Below are 18,110 nucleotides of genomic sequence, written 5' to 3'. Positions count from 1 at the left end.
CCCAATCTTTAAATTCGGGGCAGATGAGGAATGAAGACAGTAAGCTGAGCACAGTCTACCTCTGAGATGCACTGGCAGATCCTGGAGACATAACCTAAGAATCATCTCCTGTTCTTGTGTCTTACAATGTCCCAACAAGAATCATTTCTCAAATTAGTCTGACCTCATCAGTACCTTGTGAGCACGCCCTACTATCCAACTCATGTCCTATCACTCAGACCCTCCCTGGGGTTATCACAAGAGAGCATAGGAGGACAAAGAAGGGGACACTCTACTTGTTTTTGAGGGGATAGAAGAAAAACAATGGGACATAGAAGGTGCAAAAGGAAGAAAACAGACCAAAGGCTTAGTTTCTTCCTATAGATAGCTTAATAGGTCAGTTTAGGGGCCACTTGACCCAAAGGAGATATAAAACAAAAATGTCTGTATTCAGAGCTCTTTATTTTCCTATAAACATTTATCCCTGATGTATTACTCCTTAACTCCTAAAGAAAACTAAAGGTTCTATGAGAAATCTTTCTTAATATTTGAAAGCAAACAAAAAAGCATTACCCAAAGGTCACTGAAATCTAGTACTTGACAGGAAGAAGATGTTACAAAGCTGTAAGATCTTGAACTTTCAGTCAACAAAAGATGCCTGGGAATTCAAGCTTGTGCAGCCACTCTGGAAAACAGTATGGAGGTTTCTCAAAAAACTAAAAATAGAACTACCCTACGACCCAGTAATTGCACTACTAGGCATTTATCTATGGGATACAGGTGTGCTGTTTTGAAGGGACACATGCACCCCCATGTTTATAGCAGCACTATCCACAATAGCCAAAGTATGGAAAGAGCCCAAATGTCCATCGATGGATCAATGGATAAAGAAGATGTGGTGTATATATATATATATATATATATATATATATATATATATATACATACACACACACATACATACATACACGATGGAATATTACTCAGCAATCAAAAAGCTTGAAATCTTGCCATTTGCAACTACATGGATGGAACTGGACCATATTATGCTAAGTGAAGTTACTCAGTCAGAGAAAGACAAAAATCATATGACTTCACTCATATGAGGACTTTAAGAGACAAAACAGATGAACACAAGGGAAGGGAAACAAACATAATATAAAACCAGGGAAGGAGACAAAACAGAAGAGACTCGTAAATATGTAGAACAGAAGAGACTCGTAAATACATATGTAAATATGTAAATATGTAGAACAATACTGGAGGGGTTGTGGGAGGGGGGGGAATGGGCTAAATGGGTAAGGGGCATTAAGGAATCTACTCTTGAAATCACTGTTTCACTATATGCCAACTAATTTGGATGTAAATTAAAAAAAAAGCCATTCTTTCTAAAGCACTTATTTAGTGTGGTGTAGAGAGAGTCATAAATGAAAGAAAACAAAAACAAAAAGAAAAAACAAACAAACCAAAAAAAAAAACCCCTGGCTTTTCTCTCCTCAGTCCATTCCCAGGACTTGTCAGAATATTGATTGCTATTTCCTTTCTAGCTTCCAGAAGGATGTCAGTGGTCAACAGAGTTTGCTTTTTCTATCCCAGTGACAATGAAATGGTTGGCCTGGTGCCCTAGAAGGCAAAGAGATATACTGTTTTTTTTTTTAAGCTTTGTGACCATGGCCACCTTGTTGCAAGTGCAAACCTTGCAATGTGGGCGATCTTCTTTTAAAACAGTGAGCCAATAAACTACAATTCTGTTGCCAGGAGAACTGGGCCAACAGTGAAACTTACTAACATCCCTGTTTGACTTATGAGAATGATCCAAATACATAGATAAATAAGACAAGAATGAAACCAAGAGCAGGCAAGCCTGTTTGTGGTAACAGTAGTACTAAGATAGACTCTATCCCCCAAATCCCTATTTTTCTTGCATACTAAAGTGGAAGCAGCCATACCAGTTTGTGAATACTGCTGTTACTTAAATTTCTGCCTCCCATCAGTAACTAGATTCAGCCCACCATTTAATTAAAAATTGTGCCCCCTAAGGATCAAGATTGTCAGGTATGTCACAGCATGAAAATGCATGTGTGGACGTCAGATTGGGGGGGGGGTGGTTAAGAATATGTAGGGAGACATGAAATGACATTTATCTGCCTTGTATGTTGGCTTCTGATCCTATACAAGTTTGAAATTTGAGTATAATTCACTTAAATCCCATTATTTCTATACAACAATTAGGGCTTTAAAGAATTACACAGAGATGCATTTAAAATGGATATGGTTCTTAGGGTACCTGCGTGGCTCAGTCGATTAAGAATCTGACTTCAGCTCAGGTCATGGTCTCACAGTTCGTGAGTTTGAGCCCCGTGCCAGGCTCTGAGCTGTCAGCACAACTTTGTCAGCCTGCTTTGGATTCTGTGTCTCCCTCTCTCTCCCCCTCCCCCACTCATACTCTGCTTCTGTCTCTCTCTCTCTAAAATAAAATAAACTTTAAAAAATGGATATAGTTCTTGAAAAGTATTCCATCTGTCCAACAAGAAAGAAAATGAGTATCTAGCATGTGCCAGATGCTCTGACCCACTATGAATTGCAACAAGTGAGCCATGGTCATTTTAACTATGTGTGGTAATTGTCACAGGGGTTTTAATCACCTTTAAATAGTTCACTCTAAACTATCAGCTCCGTTGAAACACTAAACAGCTACTTAGCATGATGTCCTGCTTAAGGTGAAGATTCTGTTTAACTAACTGTACATGCTGCTGTAGACAGAGGCAGAAAGCACCTAAACACAGAAACACTTTAATAGCACATTGCAATAGTATCTAATGACTGATGACAGACTGTGAAAAGTCATTTACCCTGGGTACTTATTTGTTATGTTTTTTCAATGTTTATTTATTTTTGAGACCGAGACAGAGCACGAGTGGGCAAGGGGTAGAGAGAGGGAGACACAGTATCTGAAGCAGGCTCCAGGCTCTGAGCTGTCAGCACAGAGCCCAATGTGGGGCTTGAACCTATGAACCGAACTATAACATCATGACCTGACCTGAAGTTGGTCACTTAACCAACTGAGCCACCCAGGCACCCTTCCTATCACTAGAGGCATGAATCACCTGCTCTGAGACCAGTTCCCCACAGTATTAGATAAATGGAGTGGGATTATGTTCAGACACTATTCTAATTTCATCTTCAAGGTCCTTAGCACTGCAACAGGTTAATAAGCAAGACCACAGAACTGGAGAAAATACACCTCATAGATGGGCTCTACTCTGGACACTCATTACATGTATAAAATTTGGTGCTTTCATGAGTGACTTTGGGGGAAAAACACACTTAAATATAAAAATAGACTACAAGCTCTTATTCATGTGTTCTAGTTTAGGTTTGGATTTTTTTCTTAATTTTTTTTCTTAATTGGGGCTACCACCAAGAAATACAAAGTCCTTTTGGGTTTACCTATCTTAATTATCATTTTATTCAACAGCTTTTAGAACTATTTGATTTTGATATAATTTCAAACTTAGAGGATAGTAGCAAATAGTACCAAAGTAGGAATAGTAGGAATAGTACCAAATACTACCAGTAGTACCAAAAACTCCCATTTTCTTTTATAAAGATTCATCAATTTGTTAGAAATTTATCCCTTCTGTTTTATTCTCATTCTTTCTCTCTGTCTCTGTCTCTGTCTCTGTCTCTGTCTCTGTCTCTCTCTCTCTCTCTCTCTCTCTCACACACACACACACACACACACACACACACACACACACACACAATTTGAGAATTAAGTGGCAAAGGTCCTTCCCTAAATACATCAGTGCATATTTCCTACGAACAAGGATGTTCCCTTACAAAACCACAGTACAGTTTTGAAGATGAGGAAATTTAACTTTGGTATAATATTATCTAATCCACACTCCATATTCCAATTTCGTTTATTGGCCCAGTAATGTTCTTCATGGCTCCTTCCTAGCACAGGATCCAATACAGGATTATTCACTGCATTTGTCTTGTATCTTCAGCTTTCCTTCCTCTGGAACAGTTCCTCAGCCTTTGTCTTTCAAACAATACCTACCCTTCCAGGCCCCCTGCCTTATTGGTGTGGTTACAAAGGACTAATATAGCACCTAACCACTAGATACCCACAGTCAAGGTGGAGAGAAAGACCTGGAGACGATTAGGAAGCACACCATGAAATGTGCTGTAATAGAAGGATAAGTTAGGTTCCTCCCATTTTTATCAGTTCAAAACCCTTGTTCTCTATATCCTTATTTGTTTTCTATCTTCATAAGAAAATACATTTATAGCCAGAATCATCATTAGCCAAAGTTATTTGTAAAATGTCTTTTAGTTCAAGGAGTTGGCCAAAGTTATATATGTATGTATGTATGTATGTATGTGTGTGTGTATGCATAAGAGGGTACTATATGTATATAATACAGTATGTAAATATGTGTACATATATATGTGTATATATGTATGTAAGTATACATGTATGTATGTATGTATATGAGGGTACTATATGTATATAATACAGTATGCATATATGTGTGTATATATATATATATATATATACATATACACACATACAGTAGTTTATGGCAATACATGCACACACACACACACACACACACACACACACACACCAAGTTGTCTTTTCTTTCCTTTCCTTAGAAACAGAGATGGTTCTTTTAAACAGGAGATGTGCTAAAATTGCTATTTTTAGAAACAAAAAAATGTGACCTGGTAAAAAGAACCATGTGTCTTTATAGTTAGAAAGCTATACTCAGGGGAAGAGCCAAGGTGGCGGAACAGCATGGAAGTTTTTTGTGTGTCTCCTGTCCATGAAATACATCCAGACCAACACTAAACCATCCTACACACCTAGAAAACTGATTGGAGGATTAACACAACAATCTGCACAACCTGAACCACAGAATTCAGCAGGTATGTGGTGCGGAGAAGTGAACTTGGGGAGCGAGAAGCTGCAAAAGGTAGGGAATCACTTTTGTGGACAGAGAGAGGATGGAAAGTGGGGAAGGGAGGAGAATACAGGAAAAGCACCCCTCCCCAAAAGTAGCTGGAGAGAAAGTGGAAAATTGGAAACAGTCGCAGGGACTAAACTAAACAGGGAGAAAGGAGAAAGGAGAGTGTTTAAATTCCATTAAGACTGTAAACAAGGGGAACACAAAGGCTGCAGCTCTGCAGCTGGATACCTGGCAGTGCTCTGGTGTGAAGGGTGAATCCCCAGGAACAGAGTGGGGTCCAGGAGGTTGTTGGGCCACATGGGGAAAAGCAGTTCCACTGCTGGAAGAACATTTGGTAGAGACTGTTGAAGCCACCTGGTCCCAGCAGACCCCAGAAGGTGACCACATTTGCTGGTGCTGGGGCAAGGTCATTAAGGGTGAAGCCTGATGCCAGATGTGTGTTGTGATTTTCCGTCATCCCTGAAACACTGCTGCTACACTATCTCCCAAACATTTTCTGGGGCCAGGTGGCAGCTGGCCGCAGTCTTGGGGCACAGGCAACAATAGGGTTCAGTGGGCGTTTCTGGGTGTTGCCGATATTTGGCCACTACTCATTCGGCCATTGCTCAGTGAGACCCTCCCACAGAGGGCCGGAATGGGTCAAAGATGCAGTCCTTCAGAAATAAGGGGCCAGGGAAAACAGCTGCATCTGAGACAAAACTTGGGAGAGAGGTACTGCCTGGGGCCCGGTACAGAGAGTGAAAAAGCTGGGAGTGGGCAAAAGCTGAAGACAGAGGATGGGTGCACAACTGCTGATTCTGGAGAATAGACTGCGTAGCTGGGTAGCGCCATTTTCACTGCTTCTGCGCATGCCCACCTACGGGCTCCACAACAATCCACCTCAGTAGGCTAGCAACACCATCTAGCGGAGAACTGAGCCATTACACTGAGCTCTGCCCAACTGGGCCAACCTTGCTCTTCAAAAAACAAGTCTCACCACTAGCTTAATTTATGGACTATAAAGACTTACATAGACTGACTTTTAGGGGAAAATGAAGCAATTTCAGTCCTACTTCAATCTGTTAGCAGGTTCATCTATTCAATTTTATTTCTTTTTCCTTTTTCTCTTTTACAATCCTTTACTTTTTCTTGAATAGAGAAAGAGAAATAATTCATTTTTATTTTTAATTTTTATTAAAAGTATCTTTCTTTAATTTTTATTATTCTATTTTTTACTTTTGTGTAAATTTTTTCAAATTCTACTTTACTTCCATAATTTTATTTTAGTCTAATTCAGTGTATTCACCTTTTAAAAATTTTAAACAATTTCCTTTTTTTTCTTTTTATTTTTTTCTCTTTTTCAATTCTTTTCTTTTTCTTGAATGGACAAAGAGGAATACTTCATTTTTATTTTCAATTTCTATTAAAATATTCTTATTTAATTTTCATTACTATATTTTTTGCTTTTATGTAAATTTTTTTCTAATTCTATTTTACTTCCATCATTTTATTTTAGTCTAATACAGTGTATTTTTTCAAATTTTCATGATTTCTTTTGTCCCTTTTTTCTTTATCTTTTTTCTCTTTTTAATTTCTCTTCTTTTTTCTTAAACACAGAAAATGAAAAATTTCACATTCATTTTTAATTTTTAATAAAAATATTTTTCTTTAGTTTTTTCTACTATATTCTTTACTTCTGTGTATATTTTTTCAAATTCTAGTGTACCTCCATCATCTTATTTTAGTCCACTTCAGTGTATTCATTTTTTCAAATTCTCAAAAAATTTCCTTTTTTTTTCTTTTTCCACCCCTTTTTTAAATCTAATCTGTCAAACCACTTTCAACACACAGACCAAAACACACCTAGGATCTTGCATCATTTACTCAATTTGTGTGTGTGTGTTTAATTTTTTTAATTTTAATATTTTTTAAATTTATTTTTTTAATTTTAATGTTTCTACCTCATTACTTCCTTTTCTCCCTTCAAAATAATAAAATGAAGGAATTTCCCCCCAAAAAATAACACAAAGAAACGACAGCCAGGGATTTAACCAACACAGATACAAGCAAGATGTCTGAACCAGAATTTAGAATCATGATAATACGAATACTAGCTGGAGTCAAAAATAGATTAGAATCCCTTTCTGCAGAGATAAAAGAAGTAAAAAATAGCAAGAATGATATTAAAAATGCTAAAACTGGGCTGCAATCACGGATGGATGCCATGGCAGTAAGGATGAATGAGGCAGAACAGAGAATCGATGATATAGAGGGCAAACTTATAGAGAAAAATGAAGCAGAAAAAAAGAGGGAGATTAAGGGAAAAAAGCATGATTTAAGAATTAGAGAAATCAGTGAGTCATTAAAAAGGAACATCAGAATCATCGGGGTCCCAGAAGAGGAAGAGAGAGGGATAGGGGTAGAAGGGTTCTGTGAGCGAATCATAGCAGAAAACTTTCCTAACCTGGGGAAGACACAGACATCAAAATCCAGGAATCACAGAGGACCACATTAGATTCAACAAAAACTGACCATCAACAAGGCATATCATAGTCAAATTCACAAAATACTCAGGCAAGGAGAGAATCATGAAAACAGCAAGGGGAAAAGAGTCCCTAACCTACAAGGAAAGACAGATCAGGTTTGCCGCAGAACTATCCACAGAAACTTGGCAGGCCAGAAAGGAGTGGCAGAATATATTCAGTGTGCTGAATCAGAGAAATATGCAGTCAAGAATTCTTTATCCAGCAAAGATGTCATTCAAAATAGAAGGAGAGATAAAAAGTTTCCGAAACAAAAATTAAAGGATTTGGGGGCCAGTAAACCAGTCCTACAAGAAATTTTAAGGGGGACTCTGTGAGGGGAGAGAAGATTAAAAAAAATTATATATATATATATATATATATATATATATATATATATATATATATATATATATACATTAAAGCAATAAAGATTAGAAAAGACCAGAGAATACCACCATAAACTTCAACTCTACAAGCGTCATAATGGCAATAAATTCATATCTTTCAGTGCTCACTCTAAACATCAATGGACTCAATGCTCCAATCAAAATACATAGGGTAACAGAATGGATAAGAAAACAAGATCCATCTATATGATGTTTACAAGAGACCCACTTTAGACCTAAAGACACCTTCCGATTGAAAATAAGGGGATGGAGAACCATCTATCATGCTAATGGTCAACAAAAGAAAGCTGGAGTAGCCATACTTATATCAGACAATCTAGACTTTAAAATAAAGACTGTATCAAGAAGTGCAGAAGGGCATTATATCATAATCAAGGGGTCTATCCACCAAGAAGACCTAGCAATTGTAAATATTCATGCTCCAAATGTGATAGCATCCAAATATATAAATCAATTAATCACAAACATAAAGAAACTCATCGATAGTAATACCATCATAGTAGGAGAATTCAACACACCACTCACAGCAATGGACAGATCATCTAATCAAAACTCAACAAGAAAACAATGGCTTTGAATGACACACTGGACCAGATGGACTTAACAGATATATTCAGAACAATTCATCCTAAAGCAGCAGAATATACATTTTTCTCCAGTGTACATGGAACGTTCTCCAGAATAGACCATATACTGGAACACAAATCAGCCCTAAGTAAGTACAAAAAGATCGAGATCATACCGTGCATATTTTCAGATCACAACGCTATGAAACTCGAAATCAACCACAAGAAAAAATTTGGAAAGGCAACAAATACTTGGAGACTGAAGAACATCCTACTAAGGAATGAATGGGCTAACCAAGCAGTTAAAGAGGAAATTAAAAAGTATACAGAAGTCAATGAAAATGATAACACCACAACTCAAAACTTCTGGGATGCAGCAAAGGCAGTCTTAAGAGGAAAGTATATAGCAACCCACGCCTTCCTAAAGAAGGAAGAAAGATCTCACATACACAACCTAACCATACACCTTAAAGACCTGGAAAAAGAACAGCAAATTAAACCCAAAACCAGCAGAAGACAGGAAATAATAAAGATTAGAGCAGAAATTAATGCTCTCAAAACCAAAAATCAAACAAACAAACAAACAAACAAAAACCCCAGTAGAACACATCAATGAAACCAGAAGGTGGTTCTTTGAAAGAATTAACAAAATTGATAAACCAATAGCCAGTTTGATCAAGAAGAAAAAGTAAAGGACCCAAATAAAATCACGAATGAAAGAGGCAAAATCACAACCAATACGACAGAAATAAAAACAATAATATGAGAATATTATGAGCAATTATATGCCAATAAAATGGGTAATCTGGAAGAAATGGACAAATTCCTAGAAACATATATACTACCAAAACTGAAACAGGAAGAAATAGAAAATTTGAACAGACCCATAACCAGTAAGGAAATTGAGTTAGTAATCAAAACTCTGCCAAAAACCAAGAGTCCAGGGCCAGATGGCTTTCCAGGGGCATTCTACCAAACATTTAAGGAAGACTTAACACCTATTCTCTTGAAACTGTTCCAAAAACTAGAAATGGAAGGAAAACTTCCAAACTCTTTCTATGAAGCCAACATTACTTTGATTCCAAAACCAGACAGAGACCCCACTAAAAAGGAGAACTATAGACCAATTTCCCTGATAAACATGGATGCAAAAATCCTCAACAAGATTAGTAGCCAACCGGATCCAACAATACATTAAAAAAATTATTCACCACACCCAAGTGGGATTTATACTTGGGATGCAGGGCTGGTTCAATATCCGCAAAATAATTAATGTGATTCATCACATCAATAAAAGAAAGGACAAGAACCATATGATCCTCTCAATAGATGCAGAGAAAGAAATTTTGTATTTGACAAAATACGGCATCCTTTCTTGATAAAAACCCTCGAGAAAGTAGGGATAGAAGAAGCACACCTCAAGATCATTAAAGCCTTATACGAACGACCCAACGCTAATATCATCCTCGATTGGGAAAAACTGAGAGCTTTCCCCCTAAGATCAGGAACAAGACAGGGATGTCTACTCTTGCCACTGTTATTCAACATAGTATTGGAAGTCTTAGCCTCCGCAATCAGACAACACAAAGAAATAAAAGGCATCCAGATCAGCCAGGAGGAGGTCAAACTTTCACTCTTTGCAGATGACATGATACTTTATATGGAAAACCCAAAAGTTTCCACCAAAAGACTGCAACAATTGATTCATGAATTCAGCAAAGTTTCAGGATATAAAAGCAATGCACAGAAATCAGTTGCAGTCCTATTCACCAACAATGAAGCAACAGAAAGAGAAATCAAGGAGTTGATCCCATTTACAGTTGCACCAAAAAGCATAAAATATCTAGGAATAAATCTAACCAAAGAGGTGAAAAATCTATACACTGAAAACTGTATAAAGCTTATGAAAGAAATTGAAGAAGACACAAAAAAATGGAAAAATATTCCATTCTCCTGGATAGGAAGAACAAATATTGTTAAAGTGTTGATACTACCCATATGGGGGTAAGGAGGAGGAGGGGGAGAGGTGGGGATGGGCGGGGGGGGGGGGTGTGGAGGGGATGTGGAGCAGCCAGCCTGAGCTCAGCCGAGCCCACGTGTGTGGCTTCCTGTGCTCCGCCACTGGCTGAGAGATTTGGAGGGGCCCAGGGAAGGGAGGAGGAGGAGGGGGAGGAGGGAGCGGGAGATCTCGGGCTTGTAGCCAGCCGCGGCTCTGCTGCGATCCCTGTGGGGCTCGGTTTTTTGGGGGTGGGGGGCGGGGGCTCAACTATGGAGGCAAATGGGAGCCAAGGCACCTCCGGCAGTGCCCACAACTCCCAGCACGACCCCGGTAACATGTTTATCGATTGAGCTGGCAGACGTCACCAGATACCCTTAGAGACTATTTTAGCAAATTTGGAGAAATTAGAGAATGTATGGTCATGAGAGACCCCACTACGAAATGCTCCAGAGTCTTCGGTTTCGTCACGTTTGCAGACCCAGCAAGTGTAGATGAAGTATTAAGTCAGCCCCACCATGAGTTCGATTCCAAGATGATCGACCCCAAAGTTGCATTTCCTCTTGGGGCACAACCCAAGATGGTCACAAGAACAAAGAAGATATTGGTAGGCGGATTATCTGCGAACATGGTGGTGGAGGACGTAAAACAGTACTTTGAACAGTTTGGCAAGATGGAGGATGCAATGCTGATATTTGATAAGATGACCAAAAGGCTCAGAGGTTTGGCTTTGTTACGTTTGAGAATGAAGATGTGGAAAAAGTCTGTGGGATTCATTTCCATGAAATCAGTAATAAAATGGTGGAATGTAAGAAAGCTCAGCCTAAGAAAGTTATGTTCCCACTGGGAACAAGAGGCCAGGCCCGGGGACTGCCTTACACCCTGGACGCATTCATGCTTGGCATGGGAATGCTAGGCTACCCCAACTTTGTGACAATCTATGGCCGTGGCTACCCTGTATTTGCTCCTAGCTATGACTATCAGTTCCCAGACTATTTGCCAATTTCACAAGATTCACATAAATTTCACATAATTTTTATCAACTAGCTCTTAAGAGAGGCATAACAAAGTGGGGTTTGCTACCATTACTAGACAGAGGACACAGTCCCGGTCAGGGCAGCCCCGCCACTGTCCATGCCTGCTGAGACTGTCCTGGCTGCCCATTTGAACCAATGTTCTTTTACTCTTTTTTAATTCTTGGAAAAGACTCATGTCCTCATTGCTTCACTCAGTTTAAAAAGAATTTTTTTTTTCTTGTGCAGTCTCCTGGCATTTTGCTTCTTGTACCCAGCGTGAACATTCTTCCTACCTACCCCAACTTCCCACCCTCACCTGGAATGTAACAGTACCAGAGGGAAAATTCTTACAAACTTTGTAGAGCCTCCTCAGGGGAGTCCAGGAAACAGGCATAAGATTACTTTAAATATTGACCAAATAAGCTTCTTGTGGCATTCCATGGGGTGGGCTTTTAGTGCTGATGGCTCACGGGGGTTGAGGATATGTGACTTGGAGCACCTATGTCCTGTAGTGGACATTACCAAAAGTGAACACACACACACACACACACACACACACACCCTGTTCCTGTAAATACTAATTGAACTGAATCTGGAAGAAAAACTGTATCTCAAAAACCAGCATTATCTAGTTGTTTTTGTCTTTGGGGGCCAGTCCATCAGTGGCTATTGCCAATAACTTATGTACCTCTGTCTTTGAGAAGGGACAGAGGAGTCACCTGGGCACTGCTGTGTCTCGGGCACTGTGGGCACAGATCCATGCCAGGCCCCTCCTTCCCCAGCACCCCCACTCTCACCTCCCTGCCCACGCTGGCCTTGAATTCCCTGTTGGCATCACGGCCCCTTGGCCCACTGACATAGGAGGGGACAGAACACAGAGGGTCTCTCCTGATCTGATTGGCACCCCTGATGGTCACCTCCCCAGAAGGGCTTGCTTTTCCCATGATTCTGATCCCCTCCACTTCTGCACTTGAAATAAAATACCCCCACTCTCTTAGATTGAAGTACAGCACAGCAGGACCTTCAAGAGTCATCCCTTTGTTTATGCGCATAGTTTGTGAGAAATGACCCACATGTTTCCACTGGATTTTTTTTTTTAATTTTTTTAATGCTTATTTATTTTTGAGACAGAGAGAGACAGAGCATGAACGGGGGAGGGTCAGAGAGAGAGGGAGACAGAATCTGAAACAGGCTCCAGGCTCTGAGCAGTCAGCACAGAGCCTGACACAGGGCTCGAACTCATGGACCGCGAGATCTGACCTGAAACAAAGTTGGATCCAATGGATGTTTTTTATGTGAGCAGATCCCTGTTTGAATGTCACTGTCCTTGAGAACCAACCTGTGTAGTTTTGCTCATCTCATTAAAGATGCTTGATGTAATAATTGGTTAGCCTCCTTTGATTTTCCTGCAGGCTTTTTCATGAGTGCTATTTTTTTTAAACATATCTGTATGACTCCCCCCCTCCCCCACCCTACATTTTGTTTTGCTATGAATTGCTTTGCTTTGGTGAACTTGTCCTAGTATTCTTGCCTTGCGATGTTACAGCCATTGTGAATTTTCTTCATCTCTGTAAATAGTTTATCTGTGCTTCTCCCTAATGATGTTTTATTTTTCTCCCCCTTTAAGCAACTGAGGTAGAAAAATAGTTTATCACAGAAAAAAAAAATGTCAATACTATCCAAAGCAATCTACATATTCAATGCAATCCCTATCAAAGCAACACCAGCATTCTTCACAGAGCTAGAACAAATAATCCTAAAATTTGTATGGAACCAGAAAAGACCCGGAAGAGCCAAAGCAATCTTGAAAAACAAAACCAAAGCAGGAGGCATCACAATCCCAGACATCAAGCTATACTGCAAAGCTGTAATCACCAAGATAGTATGGTACTGGCATAAGAACAGACACTCAGATCAATCGAACAGAAGAGTGAACCCAAAATTGAACCAAAAACGTATGGCCAACTAATCTTTGACATGGCAGGAAAGAATATGCAATGGAATAAAGACAGTCTCTTCAGCAAGTGGTGCTGGGAAAAGTGGATAGCAACATGCAGAAGAATGAACCTGACCACTTTCTTACAACATACACAAAAATAAACTCAAAATGGATGAAAGACCTAAATGTAAGACAAGAAGCCATCAAAATCCTTGAGGAGAAAGCAAGCAAAATCCTCTCTGATCTTGCCCACAGCAACTTCTTACTCAACACATCTCTGGAGGCAAGGGAAACAAATGCAAAAATGAACTACTGGGACCTCATCAAAATAAAAGGCTACAACACAGAGAAGGAAACAATCAGCAAAACTAAAAGGCAACCGACAGAATGGGAGATGATATTTGCAAATGACATATCAGATAATGGGTTAGTATCCAAAATCTATAAAGAACTTATCAAACTCAACACCCAAAAAACAAATATTCCAGAGAACAAATGGGCAAAAGACATGAATGGACACTTCTCCAAAGAAAACATCCAGATACCCAATTGACACATGAAAAAACGCTCAACATCACTCATCATCAGGGAATACAAATCAAAACCACACTCAGATACCACCTCACACCTGTCAGAATGGCTAACATTAACAACTCAGGCAACAACATATGCTGGCGAGGATGCGGAGAAATGGGATCTCTTTTGCGTTGTTGATGGGAATGGAAGCTGGTGCAGCCACTCTGGAAGACAGTATGGAGGTTCCTCAAAAAACTAAAAATAGAACTACCCTATGACCCAGCAGTTGCACTACTAGGCATTTATCCACAGGATAGAGGTGTGCTGTTTTGAAGGGACATATGCACCCCCCATGTTTATAGCAGCACTATTAACAATAGCCAAAGTATGGAAAGAGCTCAAATGTCCATCGATGGATGAATGGATAAAGAAGATGTGGTATATATACACAATGGAGTAGTACTCAGAAATCAAAAAGCATGAAATCTTGCCATTTTCAACTAAGTGGATGGAACTGGAGGGTATTATGCTAAGTGAAATTAGTCAGAGAAAGACAAAAATCATATGGATTCACTCATATGAAGACTAAGAGACAAAACAGATGAACATAAGGGAAGGGAAACAAAAATAATATAAAACCAGGGAGGGAGGCAAAACAGAAGGAGACTCAAAAATATGGAGAAAAAACAGGGTTACTGGAGGGGTTGTGGGAGGGGGGATGGGCTAAATGGGTAAGGGGCACTAAGGAATCTACTCCTGAAATCATTGTTGCACTATATGCTAACTAATTTGGGTGTAAATTTTAAAAAATAAAAAAAAATTAAAAAAAAGAAATCTCTGACTTGTCTGCACTGTCATGGTAATCCACTTTGGTGAGCTACAGACCAGGGGGAGTCATGAAGCACAACGTGAGGAGAGAGGCTGGGGTGGCACTCTGGGCATCAATATGTTATTACCACTTTAAAAATGAGAAAACTGAGGCCGGTTTTTGTTACATAATGTGCCCTAAAGCATTCAAAGGCAGAATCAGACTTTAAATCTAGTAAACCTGGTATGTGGTAGGTCTCCTCCTAAAGCATTTTCTCAGCCCTCTGCTCAGAGACCAGGAGGAACACAACATAATGGAAACAATGACATCAGAGGGAGAAAGTCATCATAAAGCAGACTTTCATCAATCTGGGGTGCCTTTCAATTCTGACAGTGATCCCAGCCTGTCCCCTACTTACCCCTTCTGGTTCTGATTGTTCCTTCCACCACACTGTCCAAGAAGCAAGTCCAGCCCCTAGAAGCTTGAGTTACAGAAAGACTAACACAAAGATGTACACTCAGTGCCCCTTTTCCTCATATTGAGGGAAGAAGACTGTGCTGTATGGACAGGTGAATGTGCTTGTGCAGAGTTTATATAAAAAAAATTTAAAAATAAGAAACTTATGACAAAGTAAGACTGACACACAGTGGTAGAACATTAAGCATAAAGGAGAAACTAAGCAAATAAATCAGTAAAATTTATGCTATGCAGGAAAGGCTCTTGGATACTACAACTGTAATCGACCCTGGAGATTATTTCTACCCCTCATTTTAAGCCCCCTTCCAAGCATAATCTACTCTTTTATCCACTAGACACATACTTCTATGTATATACCTCCAGGGAGCAACTTTTTCATTTATTCACACTTCCCAATGACCCCCCCAAAACATGTTAGTCCCTCCTATGTACCAAGAAATTACAGAGGCATGGGATTAATAGAAAAGAAAGTAATTTAGATAAATAAACAAGATAACATCGACTATTATAAGTTCTATGAAAAGAATACCAGAGAGGAATAGAATACAAAATATCTGGGTTGGAGATATAAGGAGGGGATGGAGGGCTTCTCTAGATTGGGTGGCCATGGCATGTCTTTCTGAAGATAGCGATGTTTAAAAAGAGACCTGAACATTTAAAAAAAAAAAAAGTAATCCACGCACCCATCTAGGGACAGGCCATTTCAGGAAATTGGGATGGTATGTGCAAAGGTCCTGAGGCTAAGTAGGAGTTGAGAAGCCACAGACGCCTGGCAGGGAGGGCGGGGAGTGACAAGGGGGAGTGGAAGAAGATGGAATCAGAGAGGTAAGCAGAGCCCAGATCACAGGCAAAGTTCAGATTTTACTCTATCACAGGAAGCCATTAAATGGTGTAAAGCAAGGATTTCACAGTTTAATATCTGGCCCAGCAGCGTCAGCAGAATTATCTGGAAACTCATTAGAAATGCTCCAAGACTGCATGGGACACACGGGGTCAGAGTCCTGCAGGTGAGGTCCAGCTCTCTGTGTTTTAACAAGCCCACAGGTGATTCTGATGCACGTTAACAAGTGAGAACCATTGGGCTGAAATGAGAAGGGGACATAATCTAATCTGATTGGTCACCTTGCTGTGGTGGACACAACGTTGAGGCACAAGAGTAAGTGTCCAGGTGAGAAGCCGCCATGGCAACAGTGGGGATGTAGAGGCTTTTCTACATGGCATGAATAACTTGAGCCCTCCTTTCTGCAGCCTGAACGGTCTCTAAATAACTGTGTGAACCAGAGGATGGACAAGCTGAGGACTAGAACAAATTTTTGAAGATGAAGTTCCTGGGGCACAGAGAGGCTGTCTCCCCGACGGAGGCTCGCGAGCTCCTCCCTTCCATCCTCCATCTGTGTGAGCCTTTCAACAGCTGCTCCCTGCATTCATGTCTCCATCTCGGAGACTAAAAAAGCCTCAGAGAGTTTCTGTGAACTACTTGTAAGAATTCATCAAGGACCAGCAGGCAGTCCTTAAGTTCTGATAAATAAAGCAGGTCCAAGGGCAGTTTTAAAGGACAAGAAAGGGAGGCTGGGAGGCCAGTGGTTAGAGGGGACTTAAGAAATTCACAACAGAAGGGCTGGGACCCTTCTCGACATGGATGGAGCTAGAAAGTTATGCTGAGTGAAATCAGTCAGAGAAAGACAGATACTATATCATGTCACTCGTATGTGGGATTTAAGAAACAAAACAAATGAGCAAAAGGAAAAACAAGAGAGACAAACCAAGAAACAGACTCTTGACTACAGAGAATACTCTGACACACTGGTGGTCCCCCAAGGGGAGGTGGGTGGGGGAGGAATGAAACAGGTGAAGGGTGCACTTGTGATGAGCACAGGGTGACGTATGGAAGTGAAGAATAACCATATTCTACACCTGAAGCTAACATAACACTGTATGTTAACTGCACTGCAATTACAATTTTGAAAGAAAGAAACCCCAGGAGGGCTAGCTTATACTCCTTACCATTCATCCCGATTCATCCTCCCAACTCAAGTCTCCTTAAAGCTGAATTACTTCAAGAAAAACCTTGGGCAAAGCCCTATTTCAGAGATTTGGAAAACCATCGCTCTCCCACCCTCACCCTCTGCCAAAACATGTAAACTAATACTCAGCAATTTTTACCAATTGCCTGACATCCTTTTAACTGGAAGAAACACACTCCTTTTCAGTTAGAGACAAAAAGCCTTTAATTGTGTCTTTGAAAGAGGAACAATAGGCAGGTGTGAATACTGAATTCAAATGTTAGTCATAATAGATGCTCTCCTTTTTCATTATTAAAGAGAAATAGGAAGAAAGAGAGACAGATGGGTGGGGACACTGGGGCCAAGGGAAGAGGGAAGACAAAGTCAAGAAAGGCCAATGTCACGATACTGCTACCAACATCTCCTCTCTGTTTGCGTGCCCACGAATAAAGGCAGCGGGCACTGGTACTTCCAAGTCCTCAGAAGGCAGCCCCCACTCAGGTGAAAATGTGTTAACGGGTCTCTTTGGAGACAGCTGGACATGAGGGTGCCTCTTTATCAGAGACACATGCACGGTTTTCCTTACACTGTCTCTAAGAAACAGAACTACCAAAGACTATTTGGAGACCAAGAATAACCACAGACTATGTCTACATGGACAGAGGGAACAAGAGAGGTGAGGCAGTGGTTGAGATAAAAGAGAACTCCCTCTTACTAATGGAAAAAAGAATTTTCTCCTGATTATGGTAACATAATCTAGGTAACTACTGTGATCACAGTTACAAGATTCCCTCTCCAATGTGCCCTGAAGACATAAGTTCAGTTCACAAATGAGCATTTCATCAGTTACCATTTCATTTCAAAAGAGGGCATTTGCAATTCCAGGAAATGATTTGTCTTTGGTTACTGGTATTTTCTTT

General features: G+C 40.0%; 1 long non-coding RNA gene and 1 pseudogene across 1 annotated transcript; both read left to right on the top strand.

The window, feature by feature from the left end:
• The first annotated feature begins 10,608 nt into the window (after positions 1-10,608).
• On the top strand, positions 10,609-11,478 carry LOC128311701 (RNA-binding protein Musashi homolog 2-like; annotated as a pseudogene).
• A 3,593-nt stretch (positions 11,479-15,071) lies between these two features.
• Positions 15,072-16,945, top strand: LOC106984454 (uncharacterized). Its single transcript, XR_001431702.3, has 3 exons — positions 15,072-15,279; positions 16,232-16,355; positions 16,436-16,945. It is a non-coding gene; the product is annotated as an uncharacterized LOC106984454 (long non-coding RNA).
• Positions 16,946-18,110: the final 1,165 nt, after the last annotated feature.

The sequence above is a fragment of the Acinonyx jubatus genome, chromosome D1, assembly GCF_027475565.1.
Source record: "Acinonyx jubatus isolate Ajub_Pintada_27869175 chromosome D1, VMU_Ajub_asm_v1.0, whole genome shotgun sequence".
NCBI classification, from domain to species: Eukaryota; Metazoa; Chordata; class Mammalia; order Carnivora; family Felidae; genus Acinonyx; species Acinonyx jubatus.
This window is presented reverse-complemented; position numbering and strand designations above follow the sequence as displayed.